Source organism: Triturus cristatus, chromosome 8, assembly GCF_964204655.1.
Source record: "Triturus cristatus chromosome 8, aTriCri1.1, whole genome shotgun sequence".
Classification (NCBI taxonomy): Eukaryota; Metazoa; Chordata; class Amphibia; order Caudata; family Salamandridae; genus Triturus; species Triturus cristatus.
The window spans coordinates 1,653,406,053-1,653,429,692 of record NC_140591.1 but is presented as its reverse complement, the minus strand read 5'-3'; the positions used below and the strand labels follow the sequence as shown (position 1 = coordinate 1,653,429,692).

Sequence of the window (23,640 nt, the reverse complement as noted above, 5' to 3'; positions counted from 1 at the left end):
ATATACTATGGTTGTTCTCCCTAATGCCAAGAATTGCCTCCAGAAGGTCAGTGCCAGCATTTGGTCATGGGTATCCCATACGCCAAGAATTACCTCTTGTCTGACAACTAGCATTTTGTCATAAGTGCCCCTTATGGCAAGAATTATGACCAGTATTTGACACCTTCGGTAACTGGACTCATGGTTTCAAATTAACTTTACAACCCTTTGTTTGGATACCTACAATTCAATCAGGACAAACAACACTATAATGAATTGTGTGGTGCATTGCCTCTCTGTATAATACACAACTTGAAGTTCTCTTAACGGTCCCGCATTGTGTGATCATTTGACCACTGAGCACAGTCAAGTCTGTTCTTTGGCTATTGTCATTAACTTATGATTGGGCATAGTTCAAAATCAGTTCAAATAGTTTATTTCAAAAGAGATCACACTGGCAACAGTGGTGCTCTCCCAATAGTCTTACATCTGTGCAATTTGTTTGCATTCTTAGTATTTCATGTTTACTTCCTGCTTTTCTTTCCCACAGAGATACGATGAGTGCAGTGCTGGGGGTGCACTCATCAGACCTGCAACTTGAGGGTCGGCTACGGTGATGCAGCACAGCAGCGGCCACCCCACTGGGGACACAGACCGGTGAGGGTTGAGCCACATAGCAGGCCTGGTCAGCAGGTGATTGTCCTTCTTCAGCTGATGCGGCCCCAGAAAGGGATCAGATGGGTGCTCATCTGGGTCAGTTTAAGACAGATGCTTGCCTGGCAGTTGCAGATTCTGGGCAGAGACAGGACTTCCATTTGACGATGACAACAGCTCCCTCACCAAGTACACCAACATCAGGCAGCAAAAGCACCAGTCCTTAGGGTACACTGCAGGGATTGAACAATGTTGCTTTTGGGTCCCTTCCTGGTGCGGTCCACTATGGAAACCTTACTGGGAGACTAGAAGACCCCTCACAACAGGAGTCTGCTCTGGCATACCTACCAATGCACCGGTAACACAACTGTACATTCCTTATGGATAGTAATTCCTCATGCAGAGCCAGGGTCTCTCCTTGTGTCTGAGCAAAAAGGCAGACTTAAAGGCACAAAGCTGATTCTCGCTTCTCTAGTAAGTTGACCAGACTTCAGGTGAAATCCCTTCACCAGGGCTTTAGGTGGGAAGAAAAACTAGGGGGTCTCTCAAAGGGGCATGGCCAATGTAATTAAAGGCATGGTTTAAAACACATAAGCTAAAAATCTGTACTTAGCATAGTGTGCCGTCCGACTTGTATTTTGCTATTTCTTTCACTGCATCCATATATATGATACAAGCAACATCATACCTACAACAAGTCAGGACTATTGACTTTGTCAATGGTTGTTAGGTGCATAATATAAATAAGCACCAACTATGGCTTGAATATAATATTGAAAAACCTTCCACTTAAAGCACTGGTGACACCACGATGATGTTGCTGCTCCTGAGTTTCAAAAAGAGAAGGGAAATCCAGAGAGAAAATGACTCTCTTTAAAGGATTTCCCTTCCCCTACAACGCTCATCTGACATGACATCATGCCCTAACTTCTCCACAAGTGAGAAGTGAGCAGTGTGAGCAGGGGCACATCGGTGTGCCTGCTGTCACTGCAGTTCGTAAAAAAACGGACCACCTGTGCTAGGGTCCAAAACAGAGCCCGATAGAGGCCCTGTTTTGAGGCCCCCTTTAGAAAACTGTAGGTGCTCAGCACCGGTGAGACCCGGCCCACTTAAAGCCCTGCCTTTCACCTGTGAGAGACTATCTGACATGCATAAACCAGCCCTAGTTAAACTGCAGTTCTTCAAGTACTCTGAAGAACGTGGAACTGGAACTTAGGGACCGATTACGATGGCGGTCAGAAAACCATCCTGACCGCCGTGGTAGCGGTATTTAGGATGCATCGCCTGAAACACCCTACCGCGATGGTCGGATTCCAGGATTCAACACCAGAAAAGCTGAAAATCTGTCCGCGGCGGTTGGATTTCTGGCGGAAAGGCCAAAGACCGCAATTTTCCCAGCGGTTAGGAACTCATTGAGCTATCCGCAGTATTTCCACTGCCATTCCCGTATGGGTGTTATGGGCTGTGTTGGGCATCGTGATTCGACCAACGGTCTTCAATGCATTCTGCAAAGCGGTACCTCTCTATTGGCTCACTCTACCGCAGTGGCGGGTGCAAATATCTGGCGGTTCACGTAGCTCCTCGGTGGTCTGTAAATGGGCTATGTTTGACCATCAGTAATATGGCGGACGCAAAGACCGCTGCTGGAGTGCGGAAAAAGGCCATTTTCCGCCAGCACTGTGGTTGTGCTTCCGCCCGCCATTGTAATCAGCCCCAGAGTGCGGTGCTCTGGGCTTCACTTTTATACTCATATTCCATAGAGGGGATTTCACTGACCTTGTCATGAGTGACGTAATATGTGAGGTCCTAAGCAGTGCATTGTGGAGGCATAAGTTTTAGTTAGCTCAGATAACCATAACTGCTGAATTTCTATGATTTTGTAAGAGTGAAATATGAGCCTAATTATAATGTCATGGGAACCTTTGTTTTTCCAGTGAATTTATAATGTTTTTTAAATTATATCATCTAACTATAACGTCCCTGTAACCTTTGTTTTTTATATATATTACCTAGTGGAGGTCATGAGATACTTATATGTAGGTGAGCTGTTCCATAGGAAAAGAGATTTTTGTGCTGCTAAGAACTTTGGCACTGTTGGACAAATCCTAACAAAACTTTCCAAAAAGCAGCTACTTTTTGAATTAGTTTGTGCATGGAAAGATTCTGGGTGATCTGTCAAGTGGGGGCCCAGAAAAAAGGGAGGGCCCAAATGCTAAATCCCCATGCGTTTTCTACTTTAAAACCGGCTACATCAAAAACTGCTTAACAGAGTTACTCCAAAGTTGGAAAGAAGCTACATTTTAGTCCACAGATTGTGCTTTTTGACATGTGGTGTAAATTCATTCAGTAGTTTATGAGAAATTAAGGTTAAAATAAATTGTAAATCTGAAAGTTTGGGTCCTTTAGAGACCCTCACGGGAGAGGCAGTTTAAAAATAGAGCATTCTGATTGCCCCAGGAACATTTTATTTCCCTTGGGCCATCTTGCTCCCGCAGGAATCAGACTCCATGTGAGAGTGAGCGCGCTGATTGGCTGCCAGCAACATGAGTAAAATGTTGCTGGAAGCCATCAAAGGACTCTGGGAATTATAAAGGGGCAGGATAGGGATACCCTGAATTCCTAGGCTTCATGGTGAGAGGGGGGATGCAGAGGGAACTCCCTGGCGCCACAAATGAATTAAATGAGCAAAAGTTGCTGCAATTCCACCGGGCTCACGCAGGATTCTAAAAAACAAAATGGCAAAGGGGTCCCTTCATTTTAATATTGGGACCCCTCCTCCCATAGCCTTTACAGACCCCTGCGAAGTCCACAGCCGTGGCTGAAATTAATATATATGTGCAGCCCCCTCTCCTATCCTTCTCAGAACCCCGGGAATCCCACCGCCAGGGCCACAAATACTGTATATGGGGAGAGGGGATGAGCAGCCCCCTGCCTGAGTCATCAGAGGCCCCAAGAGGCCCACTCCTGTGGCCCAAAAACATTGTATATGGTCTGGAGGACACAGGGCCTTGAGCCATTAATGGCCCTAGGGACTCAATCCTTCGGGGCTGTGTGACATGCTATGGCTCAGGGAGCACACCCCGGGACATAGCGGTTTCCCTGCCCACACCAGCATGGCAGAGAAACCTGCGCTTGCTCCTACTTGGCAGGAGCATTTTCCAACTTCCGATCAAGCAAAAGCAAACACCAAGGGCTTCATATATATGAGGGTTGCATCACGTTTGCACCAAGCAGTGTGGTACATGCTTGACAAAAAACCTCTAAACCAGATATTTGAAGCCACATAGAGCCACTTTGCGTTGCGTTACTGTGCTCTGAGTAGGAGTTCCATGGGTGTTCCAATGCAACTCCATTAGATTTTGACAATTCCCCAGATTTACAAAAACTTCTAAACCTGGGGATGCCCCAAAAACGTACGTACACCTTCCCTGGGAAGACGTAACCAGGAGAAATATCTCTATTTCACCTAGTTTCTTCTATGTTCTATGTGGTAAACAGACAGAATACCCAGGTATTTTTTTCGACCTACAATAATATTGTGTTTTAAATATCGAGGTACAAGAATATCAACATCAAGAATATTGTGGTACAGAATAGCGACAGTAAGGTAAGAAATTTGATTTGTTTATATCGAAAACAGTAATATAATTTGTAAAAATATCGTTGTTAATAATATCGAAATTTAAATTAGTGTTCTGTATGTCAGTATGTTTGTCAAAAGTATGTGATGTCATTTCTTTGTATAAGTATAGCAATTTTTTTAAATGTATGTGTTACATTTTTAGCAATATTAAATTTTATGTTAATTATTGCGAATGTTAGTTCTGTAGTGGGTTGTGGGTTTACAGGGCAATAGAGTGGGAAGTAATTTAATTAAAATAAAGTAATTACTAATTTTTATTTATAGGTATTTAAAAATAATTTTTTTGCAATTATTATTTGGTTATTAATTATTATTAATTAATTAATTAATATATACTTTCATTAATTGTGTTTTAGGAGCAGGTTGTGGGTTTATAGGGGAATAGGGTGGGAAGTAATTTAATTATAATAAAGTAATTATTACATTTTTTGTATTACTATTTATAATTAATTAGTAGATAATAATTGGTTAATCATTTTTATTAATCGATTAATTGATAATTATAATAATTGAGTTATTTATTTTAGGAGCGGTTTGTGGGTTTATAGGGGAATAGGGTGGGAAGTAATTTATTAAAATAAAGTAATCAATATTTTTCATTTATTACGATTTTTATTTTATAGTGTTTGTGGCAATTTATTTAATATTATTTAATTAATAATTGTTTGAAAATTATTAATATGGAAAATATGTTATATCTGTAAAATTAGTATGAGTTGTTTGTGTGTTTATAGGGGAATATAGGGGAATATGGTGTGTCCTAATTTAAATATTATTAATAAATATGTTTTTAATATAATTATTTTAAAGATAGTTATTTGCTTGTAAAATGTTTTTAAACTTTTATAAATTAATGTTTGTATTTAAAATGTAATTACTTTTGTATGTTTTGGAACTTTTTAATATTTTTCTATAGTTAACTTTTTTTGTAATTTTGTATTTTTAGGGAAATATAAATGTTAACCCTCTCCTATCAAACACTACCCCTACTGTTGCACTCACTGGAGGGGGAATAGTAATATATACCCCTCCGCTACCCAATACTTTCCCTACTGTTGCACTCACTGGAGTGGGAATATTAATTTTTACTCCTCCACTATCCAACACTTTCCCTACTGTTGCACTCTCTGGAGTGGGAATAGTATTTTTACCTCTACGCTATCCAACACATTCCCTACTGTTGCACTCACTGGAGTGGGAATAGTAATTTATTCCTCTACGAAACCCAATACTTTCCCTAATGTTGCACTCACTGGAGTGGGAATAGTAAATTTTACTTTTCTGCTATCCTACACTTTCCCTACTATCGCACTCTCTGGAGTGGGAATAGTAATTTTTACCCCTATGCTATCCAACACTTTCCCTACTGTTGCACTCTCTGAAGTGGGAATAGTAAGTTTTACCCCTACCCTATCCAACACTTTCCCTACTCTTGAACTCTCTGGAGTGGGAATAGTAATTTTTACCTCTACGCTATCCAACACTTTCCCTACTGTTGCACTCTCTGGGGTGGAATAGTCATTTTTACCCCTACCCTATCCAACACTTTCCCTACTGTTGCACTCTCTGGAGTGGAAATAGTAATTTATGCCCCTATGCTATCCAACACATTCCCTACTGTTGCACTTTCTGGAGTCGGAATAGTAATTTTTACCCCTTTGCTATCCAACACTTTCCCTACTGTTGTACTTATTGGAGTGGGAATAGTAAATTATTCCCCTCCGCTATCTAATACTTTCCCTACTCTTGCACACTGTTGAGTAGGAACAGTAATTATTACACCTTTGTTATCCAACACTTTCCCTACTGTTCCTTTTTTTGGAGTAGGAATAGTAATTTTATTCATTCTGCTATCCAATATTTTCCCTACTGTTGCACTTTCTGGAGTGGGAATAGTAATTTTATCCCCTCTGCTATCCAATATTTTATCTACTGTTTAAGTTAATGTAGTGTAAAATGTATTTTTAAAAGATTATTTTTTTCTAAAATAATTTATTTATTAAATATATGTTATTTTTATTTGTATGTTACTGGTGTATGTGTAGATATATTTATAATTTTTTATATGTTTGTAACAATTTATAATTTATTAAAATAATTATGTATTAATATTATTACGTAAATATATATATTAAATGTATTTATAGGTATGTTTAATTTATTTTTACATTATGGGGCCGATTCCAATCATGGAAAAAGACCTTACAAATCGTTGTAAGGAGCGTTTTACCCGTACGACTCCTACCCGGTAAACTCTCCTTACAACCTAGGAAGTACGATCCGTACAGAAAGCCTTTTTCTGTACGAATCGTACACAAGACCATACAGGCAAAAAATACCAGCGATTCTGATCCGGAACTGCTTGTACGCGACGTCTGCACCTATTTCAGCAGAGTTTTCCGACCCAGCAAGTACGATTCGTCCCGACGTCACTACGTACCACGCTTTCATTACAGGAGCGAAAAACTGCCGGGAAAGCAGAACCGTACGCCATGGAGCCCCGGTACACGACGTACAGCGATGAACCCCGCCCTATGTGTCATCCCGGTCCTCTTGGCCTACGACCTGGTGCACCGCACCCGACGCAGAAGGTGAGAACAACACCCAGGGGCCAGGGTGGGAGTGAGGGGCAGGAAACATACCCCATACTCAAACACAAACCTATAATATGGAGGCCATACATTACCACCTGGGACTGGTCACTTTGGGGGCATGTCCAGCAACCCCTGTGTACTGCAACAACGGAAGTGGACGTGTACAGTGCGTACCACACGTACCCCTATGGCACCATAACAACAGTGGTACGGACCGTACCCATGCATGAATACGTGGGTACGGTGCGTACCACATGTACCCCTACGGCACCATGACAACAGTGGCACGGACCGTACCCACGCATGAATGCGTGGGTACGGTGCGTACCACACATACCCCTACGGCACCATGACAACAGTGGCACGGACCGTACCCACGCATGAATGCATGGGTACGGTGCGTACCACACGTACCCCTACGGCACCATGACAACAGTGGCACAAACCGTACTCACGCATGAATGTGTGGATACGGTGTGTACCACACGTACCCCTACGGCACCATGTCAACAGTGGCACGGACCGTACCCACGCATGAATACGTGGGTACGGTGTGTACCCCTACGGCCCCATGAGTACTCGGGTACGGACCGTACCCACGCATACATGCGTGGGTATGGTGCGTACCCCTACGGCCCCATGAGTACTCGGGTACGGACCGTAGCCACGCTTACATGCGTGGGTACGGTGCGTACCCCTACGGCCCCATGAGTACTCAGGTACATACCGCACCCACGCATACATGCGTGGGTACGGTGCGTACCCCTACGGCCCCATGAGTACTCAGGTCCATACCACACGTACCCCGTTACGGCAGCAGGAAATTTTGGGTACGAGGCGTACACACGCCAGGAATGTGGGCATAGAGGACTGGACCAGCATGTTACCTTCATATTGTTGTGTTTGTAGGTCCTGGCCAGCAGTGTACAGCTCCAAGGGGGTGCATGGGTGGGTGCAGAGGACTCCCAGCAGTGTCCAGACATATAGGGGGGTGCATATCACTACCAGCAGTGGACAGACATATGAGGGGTGGGTGCAGAGGACTCCCAGCAGTGGACAGACATATGAGGGGTGGGTGCAGAGGACTCCCAGCAGTGGACAGACATATGTGGGGTGGGTGCATATCACTACCAGCAGTGGACAGAGATATGAGGGGTGGGTGCAGAGGACTCCCAGCAGTGGACAGAGATATGAGGGGGGGGCATATCACTACCAGCAGTGGACAGACATATGAGGGGTGGGTGCAGAGGACTCCCAGCAGTGGACAGAGATATGAGGGGGGTGCATATCACTACCAGCAGTGGACAGACTTATGAGGGGTGGGTGCAGAGTACTCCCAGCAGTGGACAGATATATGGGGGTGGGTGTAGAGGACTCCCAGCAGTGTCCAGACATATGAGGGGTGGGTGCATATCACTACCAGCAGTGGACAGACATATGGGGGGGTGCATATCACTACCAGCAGTGGACAGAGATATGAGGGGTGGGTGCAGAGGACTCCCAGCAGTGGACAGACATATAAGGCGTGGGTGCAGAGGACTCCCAGCAGTGGACAGCCATATGAGGGGTGGGTGCATATCACTACCAGCAGTGGACAGAGATATGAGGGGTGGGTGCAGAGGACTCCCAGCAGTGTTCAGACATATGAGGGGTGGGTGCAGAGGACTCCCAGCAGTGGACAGAGATATGGGGGTGGGTGCAGAGGACTCCCAGCAGTGCCCCACTCCCAGGAGGATGGATGTCTTTCACACACTGCATGACCCACCACATGTGGGTGTGAGTACATGAGTACATACAACACATGCCTACCCACCCATGGCGGATGCCGCTTAATACACACCCTGATTTCATGCCAACAGACTGTATAGTCATGGAAATGCATACTAAAATAAGTTAGCCAAAGGGAACACACACTGTGACGCAAATCACAAGAATGATAGGAATGTCCAGGTGCTGGTCCAGCCACCCAGATGTTGTCTCTCATGGAAGGAATAGGTTTCACTGCGACTAGATACAATGCCCACAATTGTGAGTCAGGTGCCCAAATACCCTGCATTACACATGCCATTTGTGTTTTAGGGCGTGATTACACACATGCATAGTGCTGAAAAGGGGCAATTGGTCCCTGATGCCATTCCTACATACCCAAAACACAAGTACAGTGACTGGCAAGGATGGCACAGACAATCCAGCAGGAGACATGGGTGAGCAAGCATGGCCATTGTTGAAGGGATCCATCACCAACAAAGGATATGTTGACACAGGTCAGCACAACAATTGTGCAACTGTTTGCAGGGAACATGTCAGGTGCCACAGAGGAAGGAACACTCCTTGGGACAATGTCTCCCAATCCAAAGGAACACACACTACCAAATCATCTTTTCACAGACATTGTGATGGCACACAGATACCTTGGTCCACCTCATGACCATCTTACTAAAACATTTCTCAGAACCCTAACACATTACCAGAACACCAACTTCATGGGCCTCATCACCAACATCAAGTACCTGAAATGCAATAGTGTTGAAACTAAATGAAAAGGCTTTATTCAGCACACAATTTTTTTTTTAAAGAAGACACTATTTACAAAGGCCAATGGCCAGTCCATAGTTCGAGTCCAAGGGTGGACGTAGGTGAGTGTGTCCACCCCTACCTTGCCTGCACAAAGTCACCTCAAGGGTTGTCGACCGGGGAGGGGGCATCATCAGTGGGAGTACCAGGCACCGCAGTGACAGGAGTGGGTTGGGTAGGTGTGGTGGGTGCAGGGCTGGACGTATCCACCACAGGGGGTGGGGCAGCGCCAAAGGTGGTGGTGAGCAGCTCCCTGCACACTGCTGCCAGGGCGTCCAGAGGAACGGGGTGCAGCGCTCTTGGGGGAGGGTGTGGACATGGGTGGGGACTCAACTCCCCTGCCCGGGGACTTCATCACCCGCTTGCGGGGTGGTGTCACAGTGGGGCTGAGGGACAGACTAGCCATGTACGTCTCTTTGGGTGACAGTGTGGCAAGGGAGCTAAGGGGAGTGGATTTGGAGGAAGAGGGTCGTGAGGACTGCGGACTCTGACTGTTGCTGCGTGTCTGCCGTTTGCCCCAGACCCTGTGGGTGTGACTACATCCCCCTGAGTGTGCGTGACAGGAGGTGTGCGCTGTGCCTTACTTGGGGGTGTGCTGGATGTGTCTGTTGGGGTGTGTGCCTGTGACTGTCTGTGTGTGCTTTGGTCAGGCATGGGAGAGGGCAGTGTGGATGGGTCTGGGGTAGGGGGGAGACGGAGCGCCGCAGGAGAGACACTGCTTCCGTCAGTGAAGAGTCCATGGACCGCAGAATCCTGCGTTGATCAGTCATCGTTGATGACATGCCCTCCACGAACGACACCAACTGTGTGAGCAGTCTAGTGTGTTCATGGAGGACATGCAGCATCGATGCCTGACCAACCTGCAACTGCCGCAGTGTGTCCACAGACTCTTCACTGAGGGCAGCAGGGGTGACAGGGGTAGGGACTGCGGTGCCTGGTCCGAAGGAGACACAGTGAGACCCTGCACGGACAGAAGGGACGGGAGCCACTGGGAGGGCGGAGATGGCAATGGAGGAGGCAGGTACAGATGGTGGGATGATGCCAGATGTTGTTGCATCCTCCACCTCCTCAAGGATGTCAGCCTGGGACCCGTCGGTGTCGTACATGCTCTCGCCTCCGGACAGGTCCTCTGACTGACTCCCCTCGCCCTCCGTGCCACTGGCTCCTGCTGACTCCACAGCACTGGTGGCACTGTCGCTGGGTCCCTCCTCAAGGTCCATGCAGGTGTCTCCCTCACTTGTGGATGATGATGCTGTGGGCAAGGAGAAGAAACAAAAAAGCATCAGTCACCTGTATACATCTGACACATGAGCACAAGAACAATTGGTCACAGTACATATCAGGCAATGCATCATGAGTAACAGCTAGATCACTCCGCACATATGTAAGCCCTGTACTGCCCAGTTGGTAGACCCACCATGCCACTTGGACACCAGGAAAATAAATACACAAAAGGCCACAACTTGAATGAGAAATACACTGAGAAGTGAACCGGTGAGCACAGCAATACAATGGAGTCATGACACCTCTTGTTTACCTTGAAAGAAACAGTAGTGGTGCACTCAAGGTAAACTAACACACCTCAATACTCAAGGTGTCACCACACTCAGAGACCTGTAAGTCCTTTGGTACCTTGGGACTCACAATACTTTACCCAATCTACATGTTTGGAATGTGCCAATTGTCCATTTCGTGAAAAGAACACTCATCTGCCTGCATGCAATATGTCGCTTATTCAATGACAGTGTCAATGTACTTTTGTGTGCACTGCCTTGTGCAACATATTGCATGCAGGCACATCAGTGTTCTTAACACAAATCATTAAATTTCCACATGTTAAACATGAACAACTGTTGACAAGTGCTGTGAGTGCCGAGGTAAAATTTATGAAGAGTAACAACTTGAATCATGTCAGTTGTCACCAGGCCATCCGTCACCTGATTACCCAGGTGGCTACACATATGACCTTCTGCCTGTCATCTGGAGTGGCACACATGTCCACACCCAGGACAATGCATACGCTAATGGGCCCGCAATTGGGTGGTAAGAAAGACCAGCTGTACTGTGGGGACACCCTCATGGCAAGCCAGAATGTACACACAGATGTCAGCACACAAAGTCAAAACAGCGTTGCATCAGAACCACACACGTGCAAAAAATGTATAAGCAGGATTCTTGTTGGTAAAAAAATGACAAAGGCTGCAAAGCACGTACATTAAGCACTGGCCAGCATCACAGGGGCACAGCACAGTGTATTTTAGTCCAGGCAATTCTCACACACAAGTCAGACCTGGCAATGAAAAATCAGGGTTGCAAATGTATGCCTCTCCCGCACCCCCCCCCCCCATACCTGAGTCAATGTGATTGATACAGATCAAGAAGTGACACCTCTTATTCAGGGTTACAACAACTGTGCTTGAAAAATTGCTTCATTTACACCACATCACCTCGTGGGGCTGGCAACACATATTTGTGACAAACAACCATCAAAAGATTGTTGTGAATAGCCACACAGGCCCTGCCCAGTGTGAGTATGCACAAGCAAAATGGTGTATCCCTGTCCAGTGGACACATGTAGCACACATTAGCAAAATACAAACTAGGCCAGGGAACAATGCCACAGAGGCAGACATATGCAGAACACACAGAGAATGTGTGCAGTGTTGGATGACACACATGATTAGGAGGCCAGGGTGTCTCAGGGGACTTAGTGGGCACACTGCTCCATGGTCCTGGAATGAGCTGACTGTACCATGTACGACCGTCATGGCACTATGCATATTTCACACTCATGCACATCATGTCTGAGGCCACAACATTGGTCATGCATGCTGCAAGGGTATCCAGTTGAAAGCTCACACTCCTATGTTGAGAATCAGCATCAGTGACAACAACTATGGACCCCCAACATAGTGAACAGGTCATGGCACAGGCAAGGTACCAACACAAGTCACAGACCATCCTCCCACATGATGCAGAAAGCTATGTGCACTTAGATGTACTGGCACCCTAGATGACCATGTGCAAATGTGATTACACACACACCAGGGGACACATGTCAAGGAGAGGAAGGGATGAAAAAGAGCCTCAGGTGACATTTGGGAACAGAAAATGCACTGCACATATGAACTCCGTGAGTGTATTCATGCAAAATAGCACCTCCTAAAGCTGGCAACACATAACACGACAAAAAGCCATGTACCTACCCCCTCCTTGCTGCAGTCTCTCCTGTAACTGCCTATCAAGATCAGGGAAGACCATCGCCAGGACACGTTTCATCTGGGTGGTGAGGTGTCGGCGGCCGCCGTGGGGGCGAGGTGGCGATAGCTTGAGCTGGACCCGGGCGATCCGCCGGGTCCAGCACCGGATGTCCTGCCACCTCTTGCGGACCTGGGCCAGCTGGCGATCACGCCCCCCGCAGTCCTCACGGCCCTGACGACGCTGGTCCAGATCTCCCCCTTCTCGTAGGCAGTTACCTGTCAGGATGACAAAGTGACACAACATCAATACACCAGCACGTGCCATGCAGCCACATGTCCCACTCCACTGACGAACCCTCAGCAGACTAGACAGACACACCCAGCCACAGATCACTCGCCTGTCATTGACAACAGCGGATACAACCCTCAATCTGCACATGTGCCATTTGCCAGTGGGGAGTCACAGGTGTGGTGCTAGCTCTGCAAGTCAGACACGAAGCATGGCTCACTTGTCACATCAGCTGGGTAGATCTGTAGCCTCAAACATGCAGCTCTGGTGCAACACTTCACATAGACCCTCCTGCCACATGACAAGGAACATTCACACACATCAATGTCCATGAGGTCATACACATCATTTGGACACTCTCACCACAGGTTCACTCAACTCATACACATCTGTGGGTACAGTCACCTGTCACCCCGGGGGGAACACTGAATCACCTCAGGACAACAGGAACAAAATCCCCCAAGGATTTGCCAGGCTGAATGTGTCATGCACTATGCAGTGAAAGTCACTGTAAGCACTATGCAAGTGAGGATTGCACACAGGAACTACATGATGCTCTGCATGAGAGCCATAAGCATGACCCCCCCCCCCCCCCCGGGACACACTCTAAACAACATTGCATGTCAGTCCCACCTGGACACAATATTGACAGTCACACAACAGGTGCATAGGCAAAGGTAGTGGATTCAGCACTCACTTGCTCCCCTGGTCTCCCATACAGGCTGGTGTACTTTGGGAGGATGGCGTCCAGCAAGGCATCATTCTCCTCCTGGGTGAATGGCTGCACCCTCTCCATAGCACGAGACATGTTCCACGGAAGCAGAGACAGCAGCAAATTTGTCGACAAGAAAGTTGTGCAGGCAAGTGCCCTCTCATGGTTCTGGCTGCCTTATATCTGTCTTGCTGAGGGGCATTCATTTTGAGGAGTACATAGTGATTGGTCAGAATCATTCGCATCTTACGTTTACTCCAATCCCTTTAAACATACACCAGTGACAGCATTTGCATCGTTCAAATTTTGAGCATCATGTCAAGTCAACAACCACTTTGCAACATTGTATTTTGTGGCCAACTGACTTTTCCAGGACACCTGATGGAAAAATTTGAACTGAAAACTCGGTATCCATGACAACCAGCATGCACTAAGGGCCTAATACTTGTCCCTTATGTGTCCCCTATGTACACACAGGTACGGTGCATTTCACACGTACCCCTACGGCACCAGTTGCACAGTGCGTTTGACACATACGTGTAGGCACTGGTAGTACACGTATGTGTACTACCAGTGCCTACACGTACGTGTATGCACAAGTTGTACACGTACGTGTATGCACTGGTAGTACAGGTACGTGTACTACCAGTGCCTACACGTACTTGTACACATACGTGTACTAAGGTAGTACATGTACGTGTACTACCAGTGCCTACACGTACTTGTACACGTACGTGTACTAAGGTAGTACACGTACGTGTACTACCTTAGTACACGTACGTGTACAAGTACGTGTACGCACTAGTTGTACACATACGTGTACTACCAGTGCCAACACGTACGTGTACGCACTAGATGTCCACGTACGTGTACGCACTAGTTGTCCACGTACGTGTAGGCACTGGCGTGTACTACCCGTGTCTACACGTACTTGTACACGTACATGTACTAAGGTAGTGCACGTACGTGTACTACCTTAGTACACGTACGTGTACAAGTACGTGTACACACTAGTTGTACAAGTACATGTACAACTAGTGCGTACCCATAAGGGAATCGCACTAGTAGTATACGTACCCGTACGTGTACTACCAGTGCCTACACGTACGTGTACAACTAGTGCGTACACGTACGTGTAGGCACTGGTAGTACATGTATGTGTACTACCAGTGCCTACACGTACTTGTACATGTACGTGTACTAAGGTAGTACACGTACGTGTACTCCAATCCCTTTAAACATACACCAGTACGTACACGTACGTGGACATCTAGTGCGTACACGTACGTGTACTACCAGTGCCTACACATACGTGCACAACTCGTGCATTCACGTACGTGTATGCACTGGTAGTACACATACGGGTACATGTACTACCAGTGCCTACATGTACGTGTACAACTAGTGCGTACACATACGTGTATGCACTAGTTGTCCACGTACGTGTATGCACTGGTAGTACACGTACGTGTACTACCAGTGCCTACACGTACATCTATTACCTTAGAACACATACGTGTACAAGTACGTGTACGCACTAGTTGTACACGTACGTGTACAACTAGTGCGAACCCATAAGGGGATCGCACTAGTAGTTCACGTACCCGTACGTGTACTACCAGTGCCTACACGTATGTGTACAACTAGTGCGTACACGTACGTGTAGGCATTGGTAGTGAGGAACTTCAATTTGCGATCACGATCGAATCGACCCGCCATTTTGTGCTCCGCCGCCATTTTGTGTTGCCCTCACTCAGGCAGCACGACGAACGAGGTCTTTTCTGCTTTTCCTGCACGCTTCGTGTCAAATAAGCCTTCTGTCTCTATTTGCAAAGCTGGTGTTAGGACTGGCCGAATACACAAATCCCTGTCTGGCTTTTCTAATCCCCGTCTCAACTATCTATTGGTTCACACTATTCTCTTCTGACTTTATCTTATCGTCTGGCCTTCACTGTCCTCTGCTAGCATTCTCTCGTTTCACAACTGTCCTCCAACACACACAAATGTATCTCGCCACCTGCAAGTTAGTTGCGGATCTGTTAATGAATTAGTTCTTGGGGAGGGGTGACAAACACAGTGACAAACACGTACGTGTACTACCTTAGTACACGTACATGTACAAGTACGTGTACGCACTAGTCGTACAGTGCGTACCCGCAAGGGGATCGCACTAGTAGTACACGTACCCGTATGTGTACTACCAGTGCCTACACGTACGTGTACAACTAGTGCGTACACGTACGTGTAGGCACTGGTAGTACACGTACGTGTACTACCAGTGCCTACACGTACTTGTACACGTACATGTACTAAGGTAGTACACGTACGTGTACTACCAGTGCCTACCCGTACGTGTACAACTAGTGCGTACATGTACGTGTATGCACTGGTAGTACACGTACGGGTACGTGTACTACCAGTGCCTACACGTACGTGTACAACTAGTGCGTACACGTACATGTAGGCACTGGTAGTACACGTACGGGTACGTGTACTACTAGTGCGATCCCCTTACGGGTACGCACTGGTTGTACACGTACGTGTACTACCAGCGCCTACACGTACGTGTACAACTAGTGCGTACACGTACGTGTATGCACTAGTTGTCCACGCACGTGTATGCACTGGTAGTACACGTACGTGTACTACCAGTGCCTACACATACTTGTACACGTACGTGTACTAAGGTAGTACACGTATGTACTACCATAGTACACGTACGTGTACAAGTACGTGTATGCACTAGTTGTACACGTACGTGTACAACTAGTAGTGCGTACCCATAAGGGGATCGCACTAGTAGTACACGTACCCGTACGTGTACTACCAGTGCCTACACGTACTTGTACACATACATGTACTAAGGTAGTACACGTACATGTACTAAGGTAGTACACGTACGTGTACTACCAGTGCCTACACGTACGTGTACAACTAGTGCGTAAACGTACGTGTATGCACTGGTAGTACACGTACGGGTACGTGTACTACCAGTGCCTACACGTACGTGTACAACTAGTGCGTACACGTACGTGTAGACACTGGTAGTACACGTGCGGGTACGTGTACTACTAGTGCGATCCCCTTACGGGTACGCACTAGTTGTACACGTACGTGTACTACTAGTGCCTACACGTACGTGTACAACTAGTGCGTACACGTATGTGTACGCACTAGTTGTCCACGTATGTGTATGCACTGGTAGTACACGTACGTGTACTACCAGTGCCTACACGTACTTGTACACGTACGTGTACTAAGGTAGTACACGTACGTCTACTACCTTAATACACGTACGTGTACAAGTACGTGTACGCACTAGTTGTACACGTACGTGTACAACTAGTGCGTACCCGTAAGGGGATCGCACTAGTAGTACACGTACCCATACCCGTACGTGTACTACCAGTGCCTACACGTACGGGTACAACTAGTGCATACACGTACGTGTATGCACTGGTAGTAAACGTACGGGTACGTGTACTACCAGTGCCTACACGTACGTGTACAACTAGTGCGTACACGTAAGTGTAGGCACTGGTAGTACACGTACGTGTACTACCAGTGCCTACATGTACGTGTACAACTAGTGAGTAGGCACTGGTAGTACATGTACGGGTACGTGTACTACTAGTGCATAGACGTACGGGTATGCATTTCACACGCTTACAATGGTAATACAGGCGTACACATGCCAGGAATGGAGGGCTACGAGTCGCACACGGATGTCCATCATGTAATCCCCATGATTTAAGTAAGGGTTTCAAGTAGGTTGCCCTCGGCAATTGATAAAACCTACAAAACAAAATGCAATGGATGTTAGATTGTGTTGAGAGACCATCGCAAGGGCATTTCTCCAGGTTGCTGAACCAACAGTTTTGAATAGGGAATGTTAATAGTCTGGAGAAAGTGTCAGTGCGAAAACGAGTTACAAGCATGCGAATAAAAGGAGATGGTATTAAAAATAAATACTGCTGGGTCCCTTGTGTAGTGGTAGAATGTTGATGATCAACTACCGTGCTCTTATGTTTTTCAGATGACCATCGTCTGCTAATCAGGTGGCTTAAGACTAGTTGTTTTAGTGTAACTCTAGATATTTTATTAAAAGTTGATGGATCAGAAAAAAATTCAGGATGCCCTAAGTCAAATGACAAGTTTCTTACATATTTCAACCACTTGATATTATCAGCCTCGTTCAGACTAAGGCAGTCTGTGATGATTTCCCTATTTGTGTGTATGTATGTGTTTAGGGGCCGGAGATCTAGAATGGGTCGTAGAGTCTCGTCCCTTTTTTGTATGAGAAAATATAGGGAGTAGACCCCCATATTTTGTTGGTTGACAGGAATGTGTTCTATTGCCTGTTTTTGTAGGAGGGAGATTACCTCCTGACCGAATTATTTGTGTCACCCATTTGTCTGAGGTGATGGTCGCCCAGATAGGAAGGAAATTTTGGAGTCTGCCCCCGACCGGAGTGAGATCGTCTTGGGGGAGCGGGGGGAAAACAAAGGGTAGGCGGTGTGGCAGAGCGGGCGGTGTTTGTTTTGCCTCTGCCTTTATTACTGTTACCCCTGTAGCCACCTCTTTGATAACCCCTTGTAAAGGTGGTGTGAGTAGGGGATTTGTATGACGTGGACGCTGTGTCTGAGGAATAGCCTCTGGATGTACTCCGAAAGGAGGAGCGGCGAAAGGAGCGTCTGGGCGGGTGTGACTGTAAGGCTCCCATGGATTTTGCCGTATCAGTATCCTTTTTCATTTTTTCTAAGGCCTCATCCACCTTTGGGCCAAATAGATGCTCTTGGTCAAAGGGATGGTTAAGGATGGAGGCTTGTACTTCTGGCTTAAACCCTGATATCCTTAGCCAAGCATGGCGACGGAGGAGGACGCTGGTATTGATGGCCCTGGAGGCTATGTCCGCTGCATCTAGGGCGGAACGTATGGAGGTATTTGTGATAGTTTTACCCTCCTGAATTAACTCGTTGGCCCTAGCCTTATATTTTTCAGGGAGATGATGCATTATGCTTTGTAACTCGTCTTAATGGGCCCTGTCGTATCTGGCCAATAGCGCCTCAGTATTGGCTATACGCCATATGTTGGCCGCTTGGGATGCTGTACGTTTGCCTGATACGTCCAGTAATTTTGATTCTTTGTCAGGTGGTGAGTATGCCCTTTTCCGTGCGGTAGATACTACTAGAGAATCTAGTACTGGGTCCTTAAAAACTTCTGGCGCATGCTTTACCACTCCTTTTAGCATGGGTAATATGGAGGTGGACCTATGTGTGGTGTCAAATGTGTCTAGGAGGAAATCCTCCTCCACGGGGTCGGTATGCAAGTCTACCCCGTGATAATGTGCTGCCCTTTGCAGAAGATGGTTGAACCCCAATGAGTCTTCTGGTGGAGATGGTCTAGAAGGGTAAAGATCGTCTTGTGGGACGATGGGGATATCAGGGATATTGTAATCGTCCCATGGGTCTGGGGATCCTGTAGGGGTGGGGTCCCCTGTGGGTAGGTCCTGGGGCACATCCCCTATATCATCATATGGGTCCCCCTGATCATCATCGTCTGGAGACGGGGTCGTAGAACGATGAGGTGGGGGAGGAGAAGGCGGGGGGTGGAGGTGGGGAAGGTGGAGGAGGTGGGCAAGGTATTCTGAAAGGAGAGGTAACAGAGTCCTTCCTCTTTGGAGGTGGAGGCGGAGCAGGCTTCTCCAAATGTCTCTTTTTGGCAGAGAGTGTCAAGTGTCCAGTTTTTGGATCCTTGGTTAGAGTTTTTTGCAAGGGATCCGGTGTAAATAGTTCTGGTGGGGTTGTTTGGTCCGTCGTCGCCTGAGACGTTGGGGCCGATGGCTTTTTAGGCTTTTCTTTGCCGGTTCGTTTGGACCCCGTCTTGGGAACCTCGGTGGCTTGGTCGGTGCCGAGATGGGTTTCGGCTTCGAAGTGTCAGTGCCGGTGGCCTTGTGTGCTTTGGTCGGTACCAAAGGTGGCGTCGGTACCAAAGAGCTGGGTTTCGACCCCGAGGGCTTCGGTGCGGAGCTCGGTGTCGAGGTGGAGGCAGGTTTGTTTTTCGGTGCCGAAGCATGTTTATCGGCACTGCTGGTAGGCTGTCTCGAGCCCGAGCCGCCGGAAGGCTTACTTGGCTTCTTTACCGGGCCCGAAGGTGCGGTGTGTGAAGCAGTGTCTCTGGTCTTGCTTAGGCCCGGAGGCGAAGGCGTGACCGAAGCCTTTTTTGGTGCCGGCGAGGGTGTGGGGGGGGGGTGGGTAGATTGGTACTCACGACCCTCTGCGCCGGAGTGATGTCCTCCACATCTGAGTCGTCGGCTTCGGAAGCGTTGACGAGGTCCTCTTCGGTGCGATGTTGTTCTGGAGCGTCGACGCCTTCTCCTAAGATGTCGTCCGGAATCGACATCGAGGAGTGTGCCATGTTTCTTCTGGCTCTTCGGTCCCGAATAGTCTTTTTGGATCGGAAAGACTTACACGCGGACAGTCTCGAGCTTCGTGTTCCGGGGAGAGGCAGAGATTGCATACCTCGTGAAGATCGGTGTGGGGAAATTTTGACCCAGTATAAGGGCACTTTTTAAATGGAGTCCATTCCATGAGCCAGGACCAGAGCTTGGGTAGGCCCGAAGGCCACCGTCAACGACTGGAACCGAATGTCTGTGCCGATGAGAAGGCGCGTCGAGTGGGGAGATCGCGATCGAAACAATACCGCGATTTGGCGTGAGGATTGCGCGTGGATCGTCGAACTGGAAGCTGTTCGGAACCGGAGTGCGAAGTTCACATCCGAACCTGATGGCGGAAAAAAACAATCTGAGGATGGAGCTGAAGCCCATGCGCAATACGATCCAAAGGAGGAGTCACCGACCTCGTGACTGCCAAAGACTTTCCAGAAGGAAAAACAAACTGCAAACATCCGGGCCCAACACCAGATGGCGATCTATGCAAAAGTGTGTAATCTGCAGCTCATATGCCTCGAACATAAGGTTCACCCGCTAACTCATCATTGTATTTGGATTCTCTGATCATTGGGTTTGAACTAAAAGGGTTTCTTTCAGTGCAGAAGCTATGATATAAGGCTTTTCCAACTTTGTATATATGCTGTATAATACAGGACTTATTCAAAGGTGTAAAAACAATGAGGAATGAAAACATTTCTTCTTATTATACCCGCCTTGAGGAATCGTACGATTTGGTGCAAATTCCTCTCTACCAATGTTTTTAGAGAGCGATTTGTGGCAAAACCCATGGGTGAATGCATAGGAATGCACATGGACCACCACCTTGATGCAAAGTAGCCCAATTTTGCATTACTTTGGGATAGTATCCTACATAATCCAGGATTTGCACTGGATAGTAAATCCCACCCTCACACTTTGTGCTGAGTTTACATCACATATGTGACACAGACATGGTGCAAGCATTAGTGAACCTGGGCGCTAGTAAGTATGAGTGACTATGAGTGAGATTAAGAGTGAGTGCAAGTGAGCAAGCAAGAATGAAAAAGAATGAGAGTAAGTGGGTGTAAGAGTGTGAGTGAGAGGTTAGGGTCATGTGACACCTTCCCGTAAAAAAGCAGGGTCAAGGGTCATCTGATGTCACAAAGGTCACATGGTTTGCAATGTCACTTCTGCTACCCCATGCATTTTGGTGAATCAAAGCCCATGTTCCCTACCACAGCAAATACTGTTCAGTGGCTCTTCGCAAAAGAGGTATCCAGTCTCACTGAACTCTCAAAGCTACAGCCTGTAGCGTCGTCATGCTGGAGATTCTGGGCCTTCAAATGAGACTCTAAGGGGCATATTTTCAAGGCCCCCTGTGGCACCAGGGCCTCACTTTTTTTACGCTTCCATGGCACACAATGCTGAGCCATATATACAAGGCCACGCAAAGCCACCCTGAATGGTTTTTCATGGTCTTGTAAATATGCCCCCTTTTCATGCATTACTCTTCCTGAAAGGGAAGCTGCAGAGGTGTTGCTGTGGGGGTTCCCATGCAACCCCCATGGATTCTGACACATTCCGAGATTTGCAAAATTTTGTAAATAGGGGCATGCATCAGATTCTAATGCCTCCCTAGGGGCACAATAAGGAAATTACCTTTTTTCTCGTCTTTTCTTGCTCTTTCTATGTGTGCTGCATTCTGCAACACACATAGAAGGAGGTAAACACCATAAATTATTATTTTTGTGCAGTAAGGTGTCCCTTCCTGAACAAAAACAATCATCCCTGCAGTGCAGGCACCCTTGCACCATGGTACAAGGTTGTATGTGTTAGCGCTAGGTAGCTAATTGCGCGCCAGCGAAGAGGAAAGCACATGAATGCTTCCTATTGCTGTAAATACAATGCAACCCTGCGCTTTCCTAATGACGCAGCTCAGCACAGCAAGATGGCTTGCAGCACCGCAGTGCATCATTTTCTAGTAACTATGCCCCTAAGTTCGAATGAAGTTTGCGACTTTACTCCATCAGCTCTCCCATGACATCACCAAACTGGGGTGGCGTAGTGGACAAAAGAACGATGGATTTAACCCAGATCTGTTGACTGAGGGAGAATGTTTGCATTGTCAGCATTCCGTCCATCATTTGTTTGCTGTAACACTTTTCGCCCTAAGTGGGATGGGTATGCACAGACGTGGGTCCCTTGCTCACTGTGCCCCTGGATGCAAGCTAGCCTGGCTGAAATGGGTGACATACCCTGAAACTGGTCCCAGGATGCTTGTTTCCGGTCCAGGGAGGACCTGGCCTGGCAGTTTGGTCTGGACTGTTCCCATGGGGCAAAGGGTCAAGACTGATTTGCATATGGCTGGGTCCAAACTGGGGTGGCGTAGTGGGCAAAAGAACAATGGATTTAACCCAGATCTTTTGACTGGGGGAGAATGTTTGCATTGTCAGCATTCTGTCCATCATTTGTTTTCTGATTGCTAGTTGGTGCCTAGCACAGCACTGTATACAGGAAGGAGTGAGTTCCAGTAAAGAAATAACTGGTATGGCAGAGGGGCATATGTAATTTTTCCAGCCCCCTGACAGTTCATGTTTTGAGACAGGGATCAACCTACCAAAGGCTTGTTCTCTGTTGGGATAAATCCAACCTGTTGAAGAACCACTATCTTGTTTGGAAAGCTTCATGGTGTCAGTGATCCACAACGTTCAGCTGGTTCATAGCTCTCTAGTCTCAGATACATATGCACCAAACATACACTCCACACCACACACCTTGCGGCGAGCGATCAATCTATTACACTGGGATGAAGGGGGGGGGGGGGGTGGGTCCAAGCAGGAACTTCCATGTGCTGAAAGCCTCTTCCTTCTATGGCCCCTCCTGATAGGTGAACAATAGGCACAGACATTTGATAACCCACTTCGTCTCCAATGGTTCTTTCAAAACACTCATCACAATCTTTGACAAGTTATTAAAGCTTGCCAAAAAACAGTGGTTAGAGAGGTGGAGAAATGGTAATGTAACTAATACTCATCCAAGATGGTGTTTGGGAATGTGGATGGAATGTTAACTCCTTGGTCAAAGATCACGTTAAGCTAATATTTCCAGGAGAGCCCTGGCCTGCCTAAAGACAACGAGGGTAAGAATGTGCCTAAAAATGCAGCCTCCATCAAGGGGCACAGTAGAAAGGACAGCACCCAATGTATAAACACCTTCTAACACTGCAGTCTCTTTATAGTCTGTCATATAGGGGCAGTAGTCACCCTCAAATAGTCATAGATTGCTGAGTCCACTGGCAGAAAAACAAAGCCAGTCAGCAAAGTTTCCAACAGGACAGGATGATACAGGTTTTCCAAACCAAGCAAATACTTCTGTCTCTACATGAGACTGGTGCAGGGTTCAGAGCCTGGTTTTCTGGGATTGTTCTGGTTTACAGCCCCCTGAGGACGCCAAAGACAGCAAGTGTCTTGCAATAAGACCTTTTTCAGAATAACACGTTTCCACCTTCATTTACTCGCATACTCACTGGCACGCTCATTTACATGACAGTCTTATTACAATGTTA

At 47.1% G+C, this 23,640-nt stretch overlaps 1 protein-coding gene across 3 annotated transcripts in view; it reads right to left on the bottom strand.

The window, feature by feature from the left end:
- The window catches only part of LOC146808495 (transient receptor potential cation channel subfamily M member 2-like), a 1,799,999-nt gene that overhangs the window by 694,835 nt on the left and 1,081,524 nt on the right, over nt 1–23,640 (bottom strand). The gene's annotated exons all lie outside the window — the stretch shown is intronic.